This window comes from Xiphophorus couchianus, chromosome 10 (assembly GCF_001444195.1).
Source record: "Xiphophorus couchianus chromosome 10, X_couchianus-1.0, whole genome shotgun sequence".
Classification (NCBI taxonomy): domain Eukaryota; kingdom Metazoa; phylum Chordata; class Actinopteri; order Cyprinodontiformes; family Poeciliidae; genus Xiphophorus; species Xiphophorus couchianus.
Genome location: NC_040237.1, coordinates 15,906,490 through 15,926,559, shown reverse-complemented (window position 1 = coordinate 15,926,559; position 20,070 = coordinate 15,906,490). Strand labels below are relative to the sequence as shown.

The 20,070-nt window shown below is 39.7% G+C and overlaps 1 protein-coding gene and 1 long non-coding RNA gene across 16 annotated transcripts in view; both read left to right on the top strand.

Moving 5' to 3' along the window:
• The window catches only part of cacna1g (calcium channel, voltage-dependent, T type, alpha 1G subunit), a 281,034-nt gene that overhangs the window by 11,107 nt on the left and 249,857 nt on the right, over window positions 1–20,070 (top strand). The gene's annotated exons all lie outside the window — the stretch shown is intronic.
• Window positions 18,142–18,810, top strand: LOC114151822 (uncharacterized). The gene is made up of 2 exons (XR_003597023.1): window positions 18,142–18,370; window positions 18,628–18,810. It is a non-coding gene; the product is annotated as an uncharacterized LOC114151822 (long non-coding RNA).

Sequence of the window (20,070 nt, the reverse complement as noted above, 5' to 3'; positions counted from 1 at the left end):
GTCCAAAGAGGAGTCCAAAGATTAGGGGGATGGCAAACCCCCCCCAATCTCAAAGACTGGTGAAAACATTCAAAAAGTTTGTCGTAATTATAATAATGGTACAATTGCTGCAATTCTAATAAACATGTAATTTTAGACGTTGTATTTTTAATAAAGTATAAAGCTAGAACTCCTTTGCCATTCTTTGAAGTGAATTTCTAGAAAACTTGCAAAACTGCTGAAACACTTTCTTTAAATCAAGGTTGAAACCCCATTTGTTTGGAGTTGCCTTTGATTGCTCATCACTAGAACGTTGATCATTCTACTCTGAACAGGAACTTTCCACTACTTCTCTTTATTTTTTGCCACCGCAATATGTTTTTTTGTGCTTTACAAAAAAACTTTGATCATCTTGACTTTGATTATAATTTGCATTCAGCGCTATTCAGACAGTAGCATAAAAAAATGTCACCAGTACATACTCTGTTTCATTACAACTCAGCATGATGCAACTCGGCTATTATCAGTTCCTAATTCTTTGTAATTAATGGAAGAGATTAACAATATTTAATGTTTCAAATTCAAATTTTTTTCCCCCAGCTCCAGGTTTCCTATAAGCTCTAGCATGGCTCTGATTGGGTAAAACCAGTTTGGTGGTAGAATGCAAATACAGTATGTCTTGTTGTCATTGAGAGAGGCTGTGTACAACTGGTGTTCTTTAGGATCTACTGTGAGATGCTATAATTCATAAGAGGTCTTCCAGGGACTAAAATGTTTTACATCACTCTGACGGAAAGTCTCCAGAAGTGCACTTTCGAAAAGAAGTCATTCTCACAGGCTCCACCTCATACTTCAATCGTCCCTTTTTTTATGTTCCTAAAATGGAAGGAACGAAAGACAAAATGCACTTTCTATCACTATACGCCAGTTTGATCCTTCCACTCCTTCATTAGAAATGTCTGATCCATCTAAACAGAATCAAAAGTCAGCTCATAAAAGAAGTTTGGCCCTAAAATGACTCGAATTCAGCCAAAAGCAAAGCTAATAACTCAGTCCAAGTATGATGCCTCCAAAATTGGCTGAGGCACAGTCCTCCTAGTCCAAAACCCAGATGCATTAAAACTCTGTGTACTTTTATGACTAAAACAATGTACGCACAAGGAGAAATGTTCATTTCCCTTTTTTTCCCCACCAGATTTATGAAAATGTTTATAGATTTATCAATGAATCTGATTCGCCGTCCTTCGATGGTGAACAGGCATCATTGAAAGCAACAGCGACACAAACCTTTGTTCACCACAATAAATCAATCACATTGAATTACAAAAAAAAAACAGGCATCATTTGAAAAAAATGAAAGGACATTATTAGTTTAAAAAAAGGGGATTTGCAAGGGGATCTCTTTTTCTGCTATGACAAGGAGCCATCTGCTGTTGGATGTTTCACACAGACCACTAAAATGAAATCTTCACAACAATAGAAGAGAAAGTAAACATTTCTCTATTTGAGGTCTAAATTGTTGCCTTGTGGTGCCTGTGCATCCTTAAAACGTCTTGAATTAATTTATCTAAAATGAAAGTCTTAAAATTTCTTAAGTTCAATAAAGAGGACGCTAGTTGGCCTTATCAACGTTACTTACAGGTTTTACATTTTGTTTTGGCTGCTTAAACAGCTGTTTAATCTCATACCTTCTATGAAGGATTTTTCTCACTCGCCTTCTGTACCAGGCGTATGTTTGAGTCGTCCGCAGACATCTTCACTCACTGTGTTCTGAGACCCGAGGCGGTTACGGCTACTGCTAACAAGCTTCTAATACTTGGTTGCTAGAGCCAAGTGCCATGTGAGAAGCACAAATCTGCCACCAAGAGCCACAAAAATGTCAGTTTCGGTCCCCTGCATTTTCTTTGTACATTTCTGTTGTGATGCAGGTCTAATGGGGCCTTTAAAAGTCTTACATTTGATTTGATTTTTTTTTTTTTTTTACCCCTCCAGGGGGTCTTTTGTGGGCTCTAGTGTCCCTTATGTGACAGTAGGCTGACAGGAAACAGGGAGGAAGACATGCGGCAAATATCGTCGGGTCCGGGAGTCGAACCCACGACGGCCGCGTCGAGGACTCAAGGCCTCCAAATACGGGTCACGCTAACCCCTACGCCACCACGGCACGCCCACATTTGATTTTATTTCAAGTGTGCTGAGATATTTTCACTAGAAACTAGACCAAAAATACCTAAGATTTTGTTTTTGCAGTGTTAAGATCTGCAACAGAAAACGAGTCATATCAGGTTAAAACTTGTTCTAAAAATATCTTTTTCATGCTATAATTCTGTTCTACAATATATTCTTCAGTTTTGAAGATGACAAATGCAAATACACTATACAACAGCAAACTTTGCACGCAAGGTTTTATGAGATGTTGGAATGGAGAAAAATGTACTGTAATGACATCATAATGTTAAAATATAAAGGAACTATCACCCCGTTTTACTTCTTCTTCTGCACAGTTCCAACATAATTTAAGTGTTGAACGTCTTATTGTTTGATCTGTTAGATCCTGGGAACAGAGACCTGCCCCCCTGCCACCTTGCACGGCTACTAAGATGGAAACTAAGTGGCAGGACGACGTCTTACATAACTGCAGACCAAGCAGCTCTAATGAGCGCAGTCCAACTACTGCTGGAGCTGGTCGTTATGGAGGCATGTGAGGCGGTGTAGGGCTTTGTTGTTGTGGTTGTAAGTCTTTGTTGCATTCAGCTCTTAGTGTTATTTGCAAGGGATTTATTTTGATTATTGTTACTGTGGATCTAGTCCCAGCAGGGCCTCCTGACAAGAGGTTCTTAAGATCGACATAAAAAATCCTGTGAAATGTTGGTCTTAATTATTAGGCTCATGTTTTGTTACATTAAACTTTAAGCCCTATTCTTACACTTTTAAGTGAAAGATAACTAGATAAACATCTCTCAAAATGATGATTTTATTGAGGAAGGCTAAATGCTAAAAAGCTAGCTAACCAACTAGGTCCTATGTGAAAGTCTTAAAGAGGCTGTGTTATGTAAAATAACACTTTTTTTAAGCTTTACATCATGCTATGATGTTCCCTCATCAAAAACATACCTGGAGTGTTGCCTTGATTCTTTCATGCATGTTTGAGAAATCCTTTGAACTCCGTGGCAACCATTCGGCTGTGCAAAACGCCTGCGTGGACCTAGCTCCGCCTTCGAGGACGGAGCTTCTCCTCAAATCTCTAGTTTCCAGGCTTCTGCCTCACCGAGCAGCCCTCCCCCGTGACTCCTCTATTCAGCTCCTTCAGACTAGCCAGCAGCAATTAGCAAACACCTGGTGGAACTGCACATCTGCTGAGCTCATTATAGTAGACATTTCTCAATGCAACGCTGGTAAAAACGTTGTGAAAGGGTGATGACGTCCTGAAGGCGGAGCTTCAGAAAGAGCAGGAGTTTCTTAAAGAGACAAAAGTCTACTTTCAAGGTGTCAAATTACAAAATAAAATTTATTTCACTTCATTTGTCATATGCTGCATTTTTCTAACTGAAGGTAATGCAGTTTCTTGATTGTGCCATAAAATGGCACTGTATTCCTGGACAATGCATAATGCTTCCTTTTAAATCATGAATTAACTTTGATTAGTTACCTTCATGGTAAAAGTCCAGTAGCTACTCACACCTTTAAGTTCAGACTTAAATTTGAATGAGATGCTATGGCATGAGCTGAAAAATACTGGTGATGCTTTCTAACCTTACAACGTAACTGACCTATTATCAAAAAAAAGAAAAACAGACGGAATAAATCTGTTAGGGAGCAAACACTATTTCACGACATTAGCATATACAGTCAACATGAATATATGGGCAGAGAGATGTTTTTAAAGTAAACTGTGGAACTTGAAGTATGCGTTGCTGAAATGAATCCAGACACTGATAGAGAAGCGTCAACAAACTGTATGTGTGAGAGTTAGTCATTCATCCTCGCCGAAAGTGCAAATTACTCATGAGTAAGAGAAGTGACAATTGGAAAGAGCTGCCAAGAGGAGAGAAAGTGAAAGGAAGTGAGGCCGAGACGGCACTTACACTGGCGTGAGTAAACAACTCAGTGTGAAGTCTGTTTTTAATGAGGAATCTTTGTTCAAGAACTTAAACACAAAAGAAAAGCCCGACATCATGGTCAGCCCGCTACCTGCAGCCGTCTGTAAAAGATGAACACAACAGTAAACAACGTTCAGAGCTGCTGCTTTTCTGTCCTGGCCGTGTTTCATTTTCCTGTTTTTGAAAAAGCAGCACATCTGCAAAGACAATAAGGATCAATTTTAAATTCGGCTGCTAAAGATTTCTTTGAAATCTCACAAACGGCATGGAGCAATAAGCATCCCAATTATAGATTTACTGGTTCAAAATGCCCTTGTGTTTTATTGAGTTGTGAATAGGAAAACCCTAATGCTCCCATAAATCACAGCTTTGTTTGATTTCCGCCGCTGAAGCATTGACTTTCAGCCACGAACCCATTAAACCACCCACCTGAAGCTACCAGAACTGGCAGTTCAGAGAGAGAGGAAGGCTGCAGTCTGGCCATCTTCACCCCTGAATTATGCAATATGCAGCAAAAATGGCTATACATTTTTTCTTTGACAAGTGGTGTTACTTAGATTTATACTGTGGGTGTTGTCCAGAGATTTTGTTTTCAGAGAATAAAATGTAAAATGACATCACCAAGTATTTCAAAAGTTTTTGTAAACACCATGATGAGTAAATCGGATTTTGTGAAAGCATGGTCAATATATAACGTAAATGGCTAAAAGTGCAAACCTATAAAAACTGCTATTGCATGGAAATAATAAGCAGTCCTTTCAAACATTCTCCAAATATCTACATGTAGCGTTTTCCAAAAGGAAACTCCCCTCCCGATTATAAAATGCACTGCCACCTATTCCTGTCCAGAAGTAGCCTTTGCGTTGCCTTGCTACGCTATACCACTTAATTCTCATCTCCTTTCAGTGCTCCATTTGAAATTTCTCCCATTGAGTTTGATTTCCGTAGCAGAATTTCAACAAGGCCAATCAGTGATCAGAAGGATAAGTTGTGAACGGCGTTGATTTTCTGAGCTGTTTTAGAGCTGTAGTCTTGGCAATGGCACTACAGGCACTACAAAGTCATTCAGTCCATGTTGGCCACACTTCCAAATATTTAGCAGTTAATGTCGGAGCAGGAGACCTTTTGAAGACCTGGCAAAGATGTCGTTCAGCTCTGCACTTCTGTCTTTGCAGTGGGGGACTGCGCACGTGATTTCCGGTTAGCTTCACGGCGTAGCTGGTCCATATCATACATCACAGCCAAACATTAGTAAGTGGGTGAAATCGGATCCATACCTGGAGCAAGCAGTCGCTTCTCAGTAGCCAAGGTTCCAGACCCTCTGTACTAATCAAACTAATCAAGGGGCTGACATTTACCTGGTCAGTTCAGATGTTTTTGGAAACCATTTTCTAGTTGGTTGGTCTCAGTACAAAGATGTAAGTTGAGACTCTGCCAGTTAATAATGTCAAACAAATTTAAAATGCAGGCTTGCCCAGGTAAAACTAGCTGGGTATTGCTTTGGAATAGATTTTGGGACAACATTTTTGTGTTTTAGAACAATGAGAAGTACATTAAAAGACAGACCGTTGTCGAAAGTGCGCTGACACCATAATGTGAATGAACCCTTTGAGATTTCAGTTGGAGATATAAAGGGCTTTATAAATAAAATTGATTATTATTATTATGTATAGAAAAGAGAAGGGCTCAGTTCAGGACCCAGTGGAACACCATTGCTCAGTCTGAGATGAATGACAGACAAAGCATACACTAGTAAATCTGAAGTTGACCACACAAATATGACCTCTAACCCTGACAGCATCTACAAGTCTTTGATGTCAGAAAATGTAGGAAATAGACAAAGAACAGATTTAGTTAATACATGTGTATTAAAACAGGAAAGTAGGGGAGATACACCGTAGGCTATTTGTGTCTCTAGGTGTCCATCTGAGACACATCTGAAACTACTGTATATCTTCTTAATGATAATATCAGAGCAGTTTCTTAGTCTGAACTCCCAGACTGAGCTGTGTCCTCTGAAACTGTGGTTTGGTCATTCTCTGGAAGAACCATCAAGCCTTCTCCAGTTACCTGAGTGACCCGGTTACTTGGGTGCACATCAATCTGCTTGGTCAGGCTGACGGCCGCCTTGGCGTATGTGGCCAACAGACGACTGGCTGCCTATACGGCAACCACAGAGATTCAGAGCTAACCCACAGATTCTGCTGCAGCACAGCTCAAACCAGAAGCAGAAAGCGTTCGTACCGTGGATTTATGTGTGTTTCTACAAGATTGAATGAGAAATGTTTGTGTTTTGACTTCTGATGGAATCATTTATTAGTTTGTATAAGGAGTGTAAAGTTGAGTTTGAGTGGCTTTAGTGCTGGTCCTTCATTTGCTTGTTTTGATACGAATCTTTAACTTTTTGACTCTAAACCACTCTATAAATCCGATTTTATAGCTGGTGAATTCATGTGAATGTTGTAAGAACCGTTCTCTGGCTTCACAAGTAAGGAAACAAAGGAATGTAAGGATAAAACCACACCTTCCATAGTTCTGTATATACTTCTATCAACATCCCAGCGACCAGCTTCTGAGCCCAGGGAGCTTATACAAGATTTTTTTCTGTGTGATTCCGGGAACTGACGGTCTGATGGGACACTTCCATCGCTTCCCTGTTGTTGGACCATAACTGCTGTTAAGCGTCGCGCTAAATACAGATATGCAATTAGGTTGCTTTATGTTGGCTTTTTTTTTTTCTGTTATGAAGCGTTTATGATTTTTTATTATTACTCCCAATAAATTACCCATAAAAACACTTGACAGTGTATATATTTTACCAATAATGGTTGGTTTTTATCCCTAGCAATCATCATATTGTTTGTACTTTCTGAGTGCTCACCAACCACTGGGTGTTTGTCCCCACAGACGGCAAATTTGTCACTAATTTTCAATTATTGGAGCAGAGAGAACAATTAGTTTGGATAAACACAGCGTTTAATTAGTGCAGCAGAAAACAGCTTGTCTCCATTAGGACGGATGGGAACTCTGAGCTCTCTGTCACTGTCATCTGCAGCTGATCATCCGGCATAGCTGCTTGGTTAGATGATTGGTCTAATTGATTGCTCTGGTTGTTTGGATGTGTGGAGTGGTTGACTGCTTGGTTTGTTGTGTATTTTACATAACATAAATTATTGCTTTTTGGGTCGTTAATTAGTTTGTCTTCTGACTGGTCGGGTCTTTTTTCTTCAGTTTTTTTTGGTTGTTAATGTTTGTAATGGATTGTTTGGATTACAATTTGCATAAAGGATGAGTTGAGATATTTAAAGCAGTCAATTTATTGCTTTATTCCCAAAATTGAAGCGTAAAGGATTTGTTCGGCTTTTGGAAATGTCAGTTAGTTGTATTTTTTGAGGGCTGATTTGGTATTTTTTGGAAGACTTGATTTATTGTTAGCTTTCTACAGTATATGGTTGGATTATTTTTTGTAGTACCTTGTTAAATGGCGGTTTATTTGTTTTCACTGTCTTTATCTTCATATATGGATAAAACATTGTTAATAGACCAGACCTCGACTCTGAAGTTCGGGTTGCTCAGTCCAGGTCATCCAGGAAAATACTCCTTGCTGAGTTCAGAATGAAGGTATAGTTTGTGATTTTTGAAGTTGGTTTCTCTTAAAAGATGAAACACAGTTAATAGGTTACTGGGTAGATAACGCCCTTATCATCTTCATTTAGTATAAATCCAGATTATGGGACCTGAGCGGTCAAAACTAGTCAAGGAAGAAAATTAGTCGAGGACCAACTGTCAAAATGACTCCAATCTCAAAAACATGTCAGTGGATAACTCAAACACTACTTTATGTACATTTAAACCCCCCATGAGATTGGCATTGGTCAGTTATTCACACAGATGGTGCAAATTATTTACCCTTTAAAATGGAGATTGGAGGTTGTGTGCCTTCAATGACTCTCCTTTATGAAACATGGTCTGAGAAATTTACATGTAAGGCTTTTTTTTCAATTAAACAGTTTGCACTTTAGCAGTTTTAAAGTCTTTCCTGAAGATTTTTCCTACTTTCCTGCTTGAGTTTTTTTTTATATATATCTTCGCTATTTTTGGCTTCTGTAGGCTCCCATCCTCCCAGAAACTGTGCTTTACAGTTTTTGTCTCCGCTGTTTTTCCTATTTTTACACATCCATCTTCTGCTGTTAGCTCGTAGTTCCTGTAATTTGAGAATCTCTTGGTTTTGAGCTTTTTTTTGTTTTGTTTTTTTTCCCAGATAGATATATTGGTGAGCAGCTTGTCTGATAAAATTGCCCTTTTTAGGCTCCGTCACTGGCAAAACGACTCAGGTGGCGCCGACACAAACCAGACCCGACCGCCGGCCTTATCTCTGCACCAGCACACATCCACAACTACCGCTCTGTCTCAGCAGACAGTGTCAAATCAACTGACTGTCATATCAGCCCATCTCAAATTGCAATTATTCCCAATAATTCACACATCTCCCTCGTCACTCTTCCCTTCTTTCGGAATCTCGCTTCACCGCTGCTTTCCTCCGCCGCCGTCTCTGTATCTTTGTTTTAATCCGTCTGTCAAGTCATCGGGACGCTAATCAGGGTTTTTCCCATGACAGATCTGTGGAGTCTGAAGAAGAAAAAAAGAGAAAGAAGAGAGCTGTCTCATTATAGATAAAAAGAGAGATATAAATATCTCTGGGGTTGAGGAGTCATGATATGTTCGTTGATCTCATCCACATACACCCTCTCTGTCATACAGCTTCACCGTCACCGTAAAACAACCCCCATATTGAGGTAAATGTAAAGCGTTATGCAGTTGGATTTTACAACATCAGATTGCATTATGGTGATTTTCTAAGGAATTAGTTTTTTTGTGCTGCCTGAAAGCCCTGTTGATAACATTCGTACAGGGTGAGCTAATGAAGACACACCTCTCAGTGTGTGGCAGCATGTGCTTGGTCGTTGCATTGCGTTTGGCAACACTGATTACCCCATCCAAATTGGGAAATGTTTCTTTTAAGGTTTTGCCGCATGTTGAGACATAATCAACATGTTTTTGTTTTTTTTCTCTCACAATTAAATGTCGAGTGAGTCTGCTTGGTCAGGCTGACGGCCGCATGTAGCGTAAATCGAGCTAATTGGTGAGTCGTGAACACAGATCTAATTTGTGTTGTTCTTGGTTCTTTTGTGACCTCCTGGATGAGTTCTCAATTCCCTCTTGGAGTATTGTTGGTAGTCTGACCAAGATAGAAAGTTCCTCACTGTTCCACATGTTCTCCATTTGTGAATACTTGAGTCTCAAAGCGTTGGAGCGGCGGAGACACAGGAAAACTCTGAAGATTTAGTCAGGACAAGATGAAACAAAGGCATAATTTAAGATTTTGATTTCAGGAATACTTTTTCTGAAATGATAGAAACAGCATTGGAAGAGATATTTTGCACGATTTTCAAATCAAAGCCTAACCCATGTAGATTTTGCTGAAACATTGAGAGGCTTATTGATATTCTTCATCCTTATAGTTGAAATTTTTAAATTTTTTTGACACTAGTCATTTTACTTTTAATTGAATCTAGACATTTTTTGAAAAAGAAACACACAACTGGATGTCGTCTACATAACACTGATAGAAGATATCGTAAAACATGATTATAAGTGACCAAGAGAGAGCAGCAGAAACAACTATGAGCCCAAAACAGAACCTCGTGGAACCCCAAAAAACGCAATCGGACAACAACAGGGTTTGTTCAGACAAACCCAACATTAAGTCCCAAATGTTGTATTGTGTATACAGGGTTTTACTGAAGTATGTTACAAACTCTTTCTTGAAATCCGTGGTTCCAAGGGAGAGGAAACATGTGGTATGCACCTTGAGAAAATATTTGTAGCCCTCGAACATCAGCGTATTTTGTGAGGTCTTAACCACCAACTTCTGTATATTTTATTCCCATTGTCTGTGACAGACAAACAAAAGGTAGCTCATAATTACAAAATGACAGTGAAGCAATATCAAGTTTTCGTGGTTAGGTTGTAAAACAATATTCCAAGCTTTGACTATCTCACAGAGCCTTGCTCAATCCAGCTTCTAGAGTTAAATACTAACAAACTGTGTCAACCGTGTGTTTTACGTTTCCTTACCTGTGTCTAAGTGTAATTGCTCCGCTTCACTTGTGAGAAACCGTGACCCGTATCGCCCCGGTTGCAACTCCGACGTGACATTAAACTTTCACACACCGATATACATGTACATAAGTATATACCACACTCTTCCTTCAGCGCCGCGCACAAATCACTGTGACATTTACAGCTTTTGCAGCCATTAGAGCTTAATGTTCCACTGTTGCCCGTGCAGATGGCAGCCTCCCTTTTTTTTAAAGTGCTGAGCTTTCGCTTCGTTTTAAACACCACACCTGAGCAGAGTACAGTTGTAGAGCGGAAAGGGATCAAGTCCCATGATCCCAGATCTTACCGGATTTAAGGGCGATTAGAAGATCACGAGAAACAGGTGTGAGCTTTTAGACTGACAAAAACGTAGCATTAGTATTTGATGACGACATTAGTCTTGTGATGTTGCTGGAACATATGTTCTTCATTTTTATGCTATTTCTTAGATGATTTATTTGTAGTTACTGTAACGCTAGTCATTACGTAATGATTTAAGTAAACGATTTAGCTTGACGTAACGGTTTAACGAAGTGCTGAATAATTTAAAGCTTTTCTAACGCTGTACTCCAATTTGTCCTGAATATTTAGCATCTGACGGCTTTTTCAAAAACAGCAAGCTGAATGTGACAAAAATACACAATACTACAACACCAACATATTTCTTTGGGTTTATTTCAAACATGATAGACACAGATGGGGGGAAAAAAAAGAAGAAATAAGGAAGAAGGGTGAGGAAAAGTTTTAAGGAAAGGAGGTGGGAGTAGAGGAGAGAGAGAAGCATAGAGAGAACATGTCAACATCTTTAAAGTCTTCGTTTAAACCTGCGGAAATAGGAAAAACAGACAACCTACAACAACAAACAACATATGCATATGTAATAACAGTTATAAGATCATTGGAAAGTACTCGGTACATGGTAATAAAAAAAAAGAGGGTAGAAGTAGTCGGTGTTCTGGTTCCCTGACCTCGTTAATTTGAGCCTTTAAATGGAACACAGGTTTCAACGTGTTGCTCGTAACAAATGACCCAAATGCAACTTTGCCTAATATGTGACTTTTTTGGACGTTGTCAGCCTTACAAATGGAGGTTCAGTTTTAAATATGTTTGTCCTACAGATATAAGTTAATATATAATGAAGGACATACAGTAAGTCTGTTTGGTGGCAGGAGGTTAACATACTATTGCATAAGTGTTTTTTTTCTTCTGAAAGTAGCTCTTGGTTGCATCTGAAAATGTGGTCATTAGGTGCCATGGATGTACAGTAAGTAAACCAAATATTTATCAGAAATGAGATTATATTACCAGAAGGGAAATTTGCTCTTACCTCTTTCAGGTTACACATAGTAGTTTGGCCTCATTATAGCCAAACTACATAGTAGCCAAACTACTATGTAGTTTGGCTATAATGACAACGTCCTGTACTGCGTGACGTTGGTCATTACATTCAGTTCAAAAGGTCAAGAGGAGCACAGCTAAAATGAAAACAAACTGCTCGGTTAAAGCTTTATTAGTAAAGCACCAACCAATGGACCTGTAAAATTGGTCAGTCATTAGATAACCATTTGTTTTTCTTCATTAACTTAATAAACAAACTGCATCTTGTCTGATACTTTTTTTTTGTTAAAACTCACTACAAACTGCTGTCGGTGAGGCGTCTGCGGCACTTTTTGTCTTTTACGGTGATCGCAGTAAAACAATGTTAACACAGATTAGTTTGCGTTTTAAGCTCCACGCTGCTGCGTCGATGTTTGAGACTTTTACTTTGAAGTCAGAAGGGAAGTAGTTCTTGCGTAAACCTGCTGGCACTGAGAGTCAGCCTGGTTGAAGAGTGACACGTGATTATGGGGAACTGCTGTTGTGGCAACAATTTGGGTCTTGATGAACAAAATCTAGTTCATCCACAGGCAATGAACAAAAATGGCAAATGGCTAACTTCTAACCAATCACAGAGCTGAAGTTCCTACTGGTGCTAAAGGCCAGGGATAGGGCTGTTAGCTAACATCTGTTAATACTTCACACCACCTCGAAAAACAATCGCTCTTGCCTATTTTCATAGTTCAAACACCAAACTTACTTTAACATAGCATCTTACTGTAACCGCAGAAGCTGATCTCAATGGTCTTCTTGATCTCCACTCTTGAAGTTACAGCCAATCAGCGCCAAGAAATTTAAATTATGGTCCTGGATTGGTAGCTTTGCGAATGACAGTCAATAGCTTGTTAGGTTTTTCAGGATCCCAATATGCATTTTCTTTCGACTACTTTAGATGTTCTTTACAAAAAGAAAAAAAAAATCCATAAATAGGAACCTTTTCTGTAAATAATTTGGAGTTTCCACAAAGAAATCCATGAATAGGTGAAAGCCCGCTGTATTATCTGTTGTCTTTTCTCTTGAGCTGGTTATGAAGGAAGTTGAAATGAGCTCCAAGTCAAATGGGGGAATTTAAAGCCTTATGAATACTACCATTACAACTGATTCAGTTAAGGTCTTTCTAAATAGGTAGAACCTAAAGGAAACTCCCAGCATCTCGCACGGCAAGGCGTGCTGCGGATGAAACCCCGACTCTATATTACTCAGATCCCACGCAGAGACGAAGGGTACGTAAACTCAAAACAGTCTCGAGGCTCTTTCTCCATCGTGCATATTGCATTCCAGGGCTCCCACACGTTCATAAATGTGACAATATCATTTTCTGGGAGAAAAATGCACACGCTACGCTCAGAGGGCGCCCGACATCCCACACGCAGAACGAGCGAGGAAGATGTGCTCTTTGCTCTTGATTAAAATTTTCTTTTTGCCATCATTTCCCACATTTCCACCCACCGGTTGGTGTGTGAAATCTGGTCTTTATTAGTCTGTTCTATACTCTAGTAGACCACTGCATAGTCTCACCTTGTAGTCAAGCACACTCAGGGGAGGTCTCTCCCTGCTCCATTGCTTGGGTGTATGTGTATAATTGTGTGGGCGGGTGTGTGTGTGTGTGTGTGTGTGTGTGATTTTGCAATGACTTCATACAATTCACAGATGTAGACAGAGAGGGAAACCCTGTCTGGTCCCTGGAGAAGTGCGTGTGCGTGCGTGTTTGCCACTGATGCAAAACGAGATTGAACTGTCTTCGGTATGTAATCCTGTGCAGATGCGGATAACGTAGCTGCTTTTAGCTTCTTGTGCTGCATTTATATTTCCTAAATTCTTCTAGATTGTTCAGCGGTGACGGATGAGGAGCGGTTTTGAAAAGCGTGTGCTCGGTGCTTCGTGTAGCGTATGTGCAGAATCACAGACACTACCACACACGCGCGCACACACACACACCCCAGGTGCCAGTAGGGGAGAGCTTCGGTGCTCGTGGTTTCAGTGTCCCTCGTTAACTTGCTCTGTACAGGATTTCCTACAAGATGTGGCTTTAAAACCATTTCCAGACTCGTCTGTCTCCTTCTTTTCCCCCCCCCCCCCTCTCCCTTTAGTTTCTTTTCGTTTCCTTTTTTTTCTTTTTGGAAATAGAGTGAGACTCTGCGATGGAGAGAAGAAAGCAGAAGTCTGCTTCTAATTTAAAGTGCTCTCTGGCCGTCCTCTGCTGGGTCCTAACTCCCTTCTGTGTCGAGGCACGCTGCCAAGCTCCTCTTTAAGAAAAACACAAATGAAATTCATAAATAACGCTGTGTGCCTGCGGCTCGCAGGGGAACCCTGGTTGTTTGGCCTTATCCTTCTGATTTGCTTGTGTGTAATAAACAAAAGTGACTTTCATGAGGCCTTTTTTTTGTGTTTGTTTTGTTGTGCAAGAATAATATATGTAGATGGTAAAATCGTTGATGTGGGGCTATTAGCTAAAATCTGCCAACACTTCGGTCCACCTTCCTTTTCTTCCTGGATTCCACTTGTCTAATTCTGAAATTGTCATAATTTCAAAAATTAGAGGAAATTCTCCCATTTTGTGTTTTTGTTGAGGCAAAGCTTTTCCTAAATATAAAAATGTATTCGAAAGAATCTATATATGATGAAATGTAGTCCAGTCTTTTAACTTTTGGCCAATTGCTTCATGGTCATTGGTTAGAAATCTGTCACACACAGCTATGCACCAATGAGCACATTTAGCAACTTCAGTTTAAGTGACTTGCCGAATGGCAGGGGAGGAAGCTAGAATTGAACCCAGAACATTTGATTGCACAACAGTCAACTCCTCCTGTGGGGCTCTTTGTAATTGAACTCAAGAACAACTTCCTTTCATACTTCGAAATAAATGTAACAAACATGAATACAACAGGATGCCATGGATAATGACTTTAATTCATTCTAATTCCATGTTCATATATTGTTGCGAAACATGCTGAACGAAGAAGGAATGAAGAAGTTTCAAAGACAATATGTTTAGACAAGTCTGTTGAAGGCACTACACGATTCCTGCCTCAGAATGATACAGAGCTGTTTGATTAACTCACTCCCCCCACCTAAGATCCTCATTTGACCCCAACATTGGTATTTACAACATAGAGTTTATAACACATTGTGCTTGACTCAGTTGCTGAGCAGATTAACTTGTCGCTTTGTGACCAGAGTGTTAACCGATCCTAGGAACTGCGCCTGGCTGGGAAAGGGTGTTTGGGGTATATATATATATATATATATATGAAAGTTCTGTTAGTCATTTTAGTAAATAAAAAGAAATCTGCATTTGCAAACACCCTGGTGTTTGATTTTTCTCCCTGCAGGGAAAATGGTCTACAACTGTGCAGTCTAGGACTGTCTACTAGATGGTCTGGAACTCAGACAGACGATTTTGCAACCTTTCATCTAAATTGGCTGCCTCTGACTTCCTCCTGCAGTCCAAAAACATTCCTGTTAGATTAAATGGTCTCCAAGTTGTCCTGTGATGGACTGGCGACCCGTTCAGGGTGTACCCTGCCTCACTTCCAGTAACTGCTGGAGATGAGCACCAGCCTCCCCAGCGACCCGGCAAAGATAAACAGGGATAGTCGTTTGACTGGATGGATCTTTTTCTAGTTCCTAGAAACATCACCTTATGTGCAAAGAGCTCCCATTGCTAACACAACAATGCTTTGAAGCTTCATTGAATATTTGGATAAACCGCCATGTTGTTTTTATAACTAGACGTCTTCTTCAGGCTTTGTCATCAGCTTCAGCCTCTAGGACCAACTACTGTTTTATTATGCCATAAAAAAAACCCTAAGAATTACACTGTAAGCAATATATTGTTAACTGGCAGTGAACAGTTACTAGACAATACTAGGTATCCTAGGGTGCATTCACACCACCCCGGTTTAGTCGACTTTAATTGAACCGTAGTTTGTTAGCCTAGAAAGTCCGGTTTGTTTTGGAGGTGTGAATGTGTAATTGAACTGTGATATGGACCAAAAAAGCTAACTCTGATCTGCCTAAAAACCTAGGTCTCGGTTCGGTTGAAATGAACTCTAATGTGGTTCAAAGGTTTAGGCCAAGTGGACCAGAGTCTGCTCCTAAAGCACGAAATGGACTATAGCGCAGGGTAAATACAACCAAAGCAAACGTGTGAGTCTGGTGCTGGCAGGAGAAATTGCCCAAGGCAAAAGAGAAATCCTGTAACTCCTAAAATATAACGGCATTTCATTTTTGTTGACATTTTGTGAAGAATGCCACAAATGTCGCCAAAAGTGTCTTCTTCAGAGGTTTTTGTGTTGTTTTCCTGAGTGGTTCTTGGTGCAGCACCACCATAGGCGAGGAGGTTGAACAGGTATTTCAAAGGTTTTGTCGATTTGACAGTGCAGTGTGAAAGCGAACCTCACCAGCTGAAAACTAAACAAATGGTGCAATTTTGGCCCACAATCAAACCGAGTCTACCAAACTATCAAGACTGACAACATCCTTAAGCTGAAACAAATGTTTATTGTAACTATTTGCGACTTCATGGGTGCTTTTTTAAATTGTTGCCTCATCCTTCATTTATGCACTGTAAAATTGTTGAAGTAGTTAAGTTCAAAAATATTTTATCTGCTATGCAACAGTTTTCCTGGACATGATTCATGTATTGATGTGATAAATGACCCTTGGTTTGTGCTGCACTACCGTTCTGAGTATTGACTAGTAACGTCAGCCACCTTTCTAACCGAGATGACCGAGGTGTTAGGTTGATACTAATGAGATTATTTCTTTTTAAATTTGGACTCTAGGATTGGAATTGTAAGCTCAGATAAACAAGGAAAACAGCCAACAAAATGTTATTTTCACGAAAGTTATTGCTATTCTGCAGGCTGTATCTAAATGGAGGCTCCTAGTGCAGGATTCAGATTTGATAAAACCCCCAAATCTAATTATCTGTTCATATTCAACAGCTGAATACCATAATCCATTGTGTTTTTACAAATATATTTATAGCAATTATTTTGGATTCTTGATTCCGCATGTTATCTGGGTGTAATGCTTTTGTTAGAGGCTTTTAATTCTGAGGTTCTCATGGGATCCTCATTGAGAGTAAGCCACAGTTGGATGAGCCAATTTCTGTAGACTTCAATGACTCCAAATAATCCTTTTTAATGGCGCCAGAATAACTGCAATTGTAATCATAAATTCCCTTCCCACCAATTTTATCTCCCCGCATACAGTCGGGGTAATCACTAATCGGAAACTCACATATTCCCATATGAGTGATCCCTTGGGCAGAAATCTGTCTAATGGCTGTCTGTAATAGAGATCCATTTTAGCATTCTGAAAGAAAAGCTAAACTGGTATTACTGTACATATTTTCTCTTGTCATTTTGTGAAAGATTTAACAACTAACTTCATAAAATGGCACAGAAAAAGAATATTTTTTCCACTCTTATTGGCTACTGAAAGACCTACCGATTTCAGATTGAATGTCCATTTTTTGAATGCATTTTTCTTAGACGCCTGTAAAAATAATTTCTGTTCACGTTGCTTTTTTGTTCTCTGGGTAATAATTTTTGATGATAAATACAGAAACAACCATAAAAATCAAAACAACAATAGTGATAGTAATATTGATAATAAAATAACATTCAGTGCAAAGAGGGCTACACATTTTTCGATGGGGAGGCGGTAAGGGACCTGGATAATGGACAGTGGGGGCGCTGGCCCAAAAAAGGTTGAGAAACACTGGGCTAGGGCAATGTCAGCTCCAAGTTTGTGAAAGACTCCTTCAACATGTCCCTTCAGCTATTCCCAAGCAGTTTTGCCAAAACCTATTGCATTCCTGTCAGGGGAGAATGCCACTTTTGGAAACTTCTGTTGACATGTGGTGGGGGTGATTGTTGAAGAACAATGTTTTGTTGGCAAAACATCTTTCACATATGATGTGAGATCTACGTAAATGCCAGGGTGGCTTTTTGTTTGTAGGATTTCTGCTAAAATGACTGACAGTAGTCATGAGTTGATTTAACGATCCAGCAGATTGGTATTGCTGAGTCAACATCTCGCGTTGTGCTGACCTATGTATTACTCTTCCAAACACCTTAAACACACTCTGAAGTGTGATATCAGCACCCTCCCATTTTATCTCCACTGTTCTCCCACTCAGTGCTCTAGAAATTTCTTCAAACTTCCCTGCCAGGCAGCAAAAATCCCTCTGATACGTCGCAGTTTACACCTGTTCTCTGACTCCTCATCTTAAACCTGCTGCTTCAGTGGCAGCTGAAAAGTGCATTGTGGACTTTCATCTGCGATACTCCTGCGTGTTTCACGCAGTGATCGGCAGATCCTCCATCAGGGTTTTGACGCGCAGAAAATAGGCTCTGGTCTCGTGTATTTCAATTTTCAAAACATTAAACGCTCTTCCTCTCATCGCCTCCATTTTCATTGTTCCCAGTCTTCTCTGGTTTGCTACCATCCCATGCGAGCTGGGGTTACTATGGTGATGAGAAGGTTTTTTGTTTTTTTTAAACACCAGGAGCTCCATCCAATGTTTCTCTGTCTTCAGTGTTTCTCTTCTGTTTTTTTGTTTCTGACTGATTGTGTTCCAGTCCAGAGGAGGTGGCCATTGTTTTGCCCTGCACTGTCTACCTGCTGTGTTTATGCATCACCTCTTTCTATGAGTGAGTATTAAGTGTGGTCAGTTTTGGGATGGACAGATATAGGTTATATTGTAATACGTCCGTCACTCTCATATTCTCATCTTTCTTCAGGTCAGTAACCTAGAGTGTTTTTGAAAAAGAATTCACCTTTGCGCTGCTTTGTCACATTGCAGTCTTAAACTCTGAGGTATTTAATCAGGATTTTATGTAATGCATAAAAATATGGTATTGTGTAATTGTGAAGTGGAAAGAATCTGCATTTGTCTTCAGCGCCCTTGAGTCAACACTTTCAACACTGCCTTTTTTAGAGACTATTTTTAAAATAATTTTGTCTAAAGACTGAAAGGTTTGGACATTCTTCTTTGCAGAACAGCTCAAGCTCAGACAGATTGGATGGAGAAAGTCGGTGAAGTCATACGTCATAATCTCTGTCGAATTTCAGCCTGTACTTTGACTTGGCCAATACTCATTGATCTGAACCATCCCGGTCTCCAGAGGGGTTTCTGCCCTGTATTCAGCTCAATCCATAAAATAAAGTTGCCACCAAGTTTCATATTGGTTTGGTGTTTTCTGGGAAATTCAAATTCAAACTTTGCCCAAAATGTTACAGTTTGGTCTCATCTGACTAGGGCAGCAAAATGTAATGCAAATATATTATCTCAACTTCACACTGTGTCATATGGATATTGTGATGAACTGCCTGAACTACGTATAATAAGTCATAGTTCAACTGAGACCTTTAATGAACAACCAGATTAAGAGCTGGATTAAATCACACAAAAATGGACTCTGTGTACTCATAAAACGAAATTTGAGGAATTTCACTGACTTATATTTTATAGAATCAAAATAAAGAGGTTTGAGTATAAAAATATTCCCCACACAAATTACATTGTATTGGTTGTAGGGAGACAAAAAGAGGAAAAGCTCCACTAATCTGCTGATAGCAGAGCTAGTTGTTCTTTTAGCGCTTTTGCTAGCGTTGAAATCATTTAGCGTACTTAGCTTTCCCTAAATGTTTTGTGGATACATTCTAAAGTGCTAATGTACTTGGCTGTTCTGTAAACCTTCCATTGAATAACGTTCTACTTCTGTTTTAACGTTCTGATCACCAGCTGTTAAGAACTCTTCAGGTAGCCAGACGTTTATATTCATGCTCTAATTTTGAAGCGGGTGACGACTGTTTACGGAGCTGTTCTGTTTCTTCTCCTAATGTTATCTCTCCCCCCCCCCCGTAATTTTATTTAAAATGAGGAAAAAATACAACACTAACGGTAGAGAACAAGATAGAAACATAAATATAATATTTCAAACATCTAATTTATAATATCAGAATGAAATTGGTGCTCGAGGCTTGTGATCTTCTAAGGGCGGATATAATTTGAACTGAAGTTAGAGCTTTAGCATTAGCTTCTGGTAAATTCCGTGGTGGTGTAGTGCTTTAGCATTAGCAAAGCTAATTTTATAATTACGCTAGTGTTTTAGGGTTACTTTTTAGCTAGCATTGTCCACCACTGTCAGTGGGTATGAATACTTTGCCCAGGGCGCTATCATTTTACCTTCCTCTAAATATTCTCATTTGTTCTCCTCTTTCCCTTCTGCGCTTCCCTCATACAAGCTAAGGTCGCCTCTTTCTATACTGTGCAGTGCATGTGTGTAAAATTTATAGAGGTGGTCTCACCCTGTCATATCTGTCAGAGTTTTTCTGGGCATAAGAGGGAGCGAGGCAGCGCAGCGAGGGCAGAATGTAACTCAGCACAGGAAGAAAGAAAGAGAGGGGAAACCTTGTCTGTGAGGGTAGTCAGAGGGCG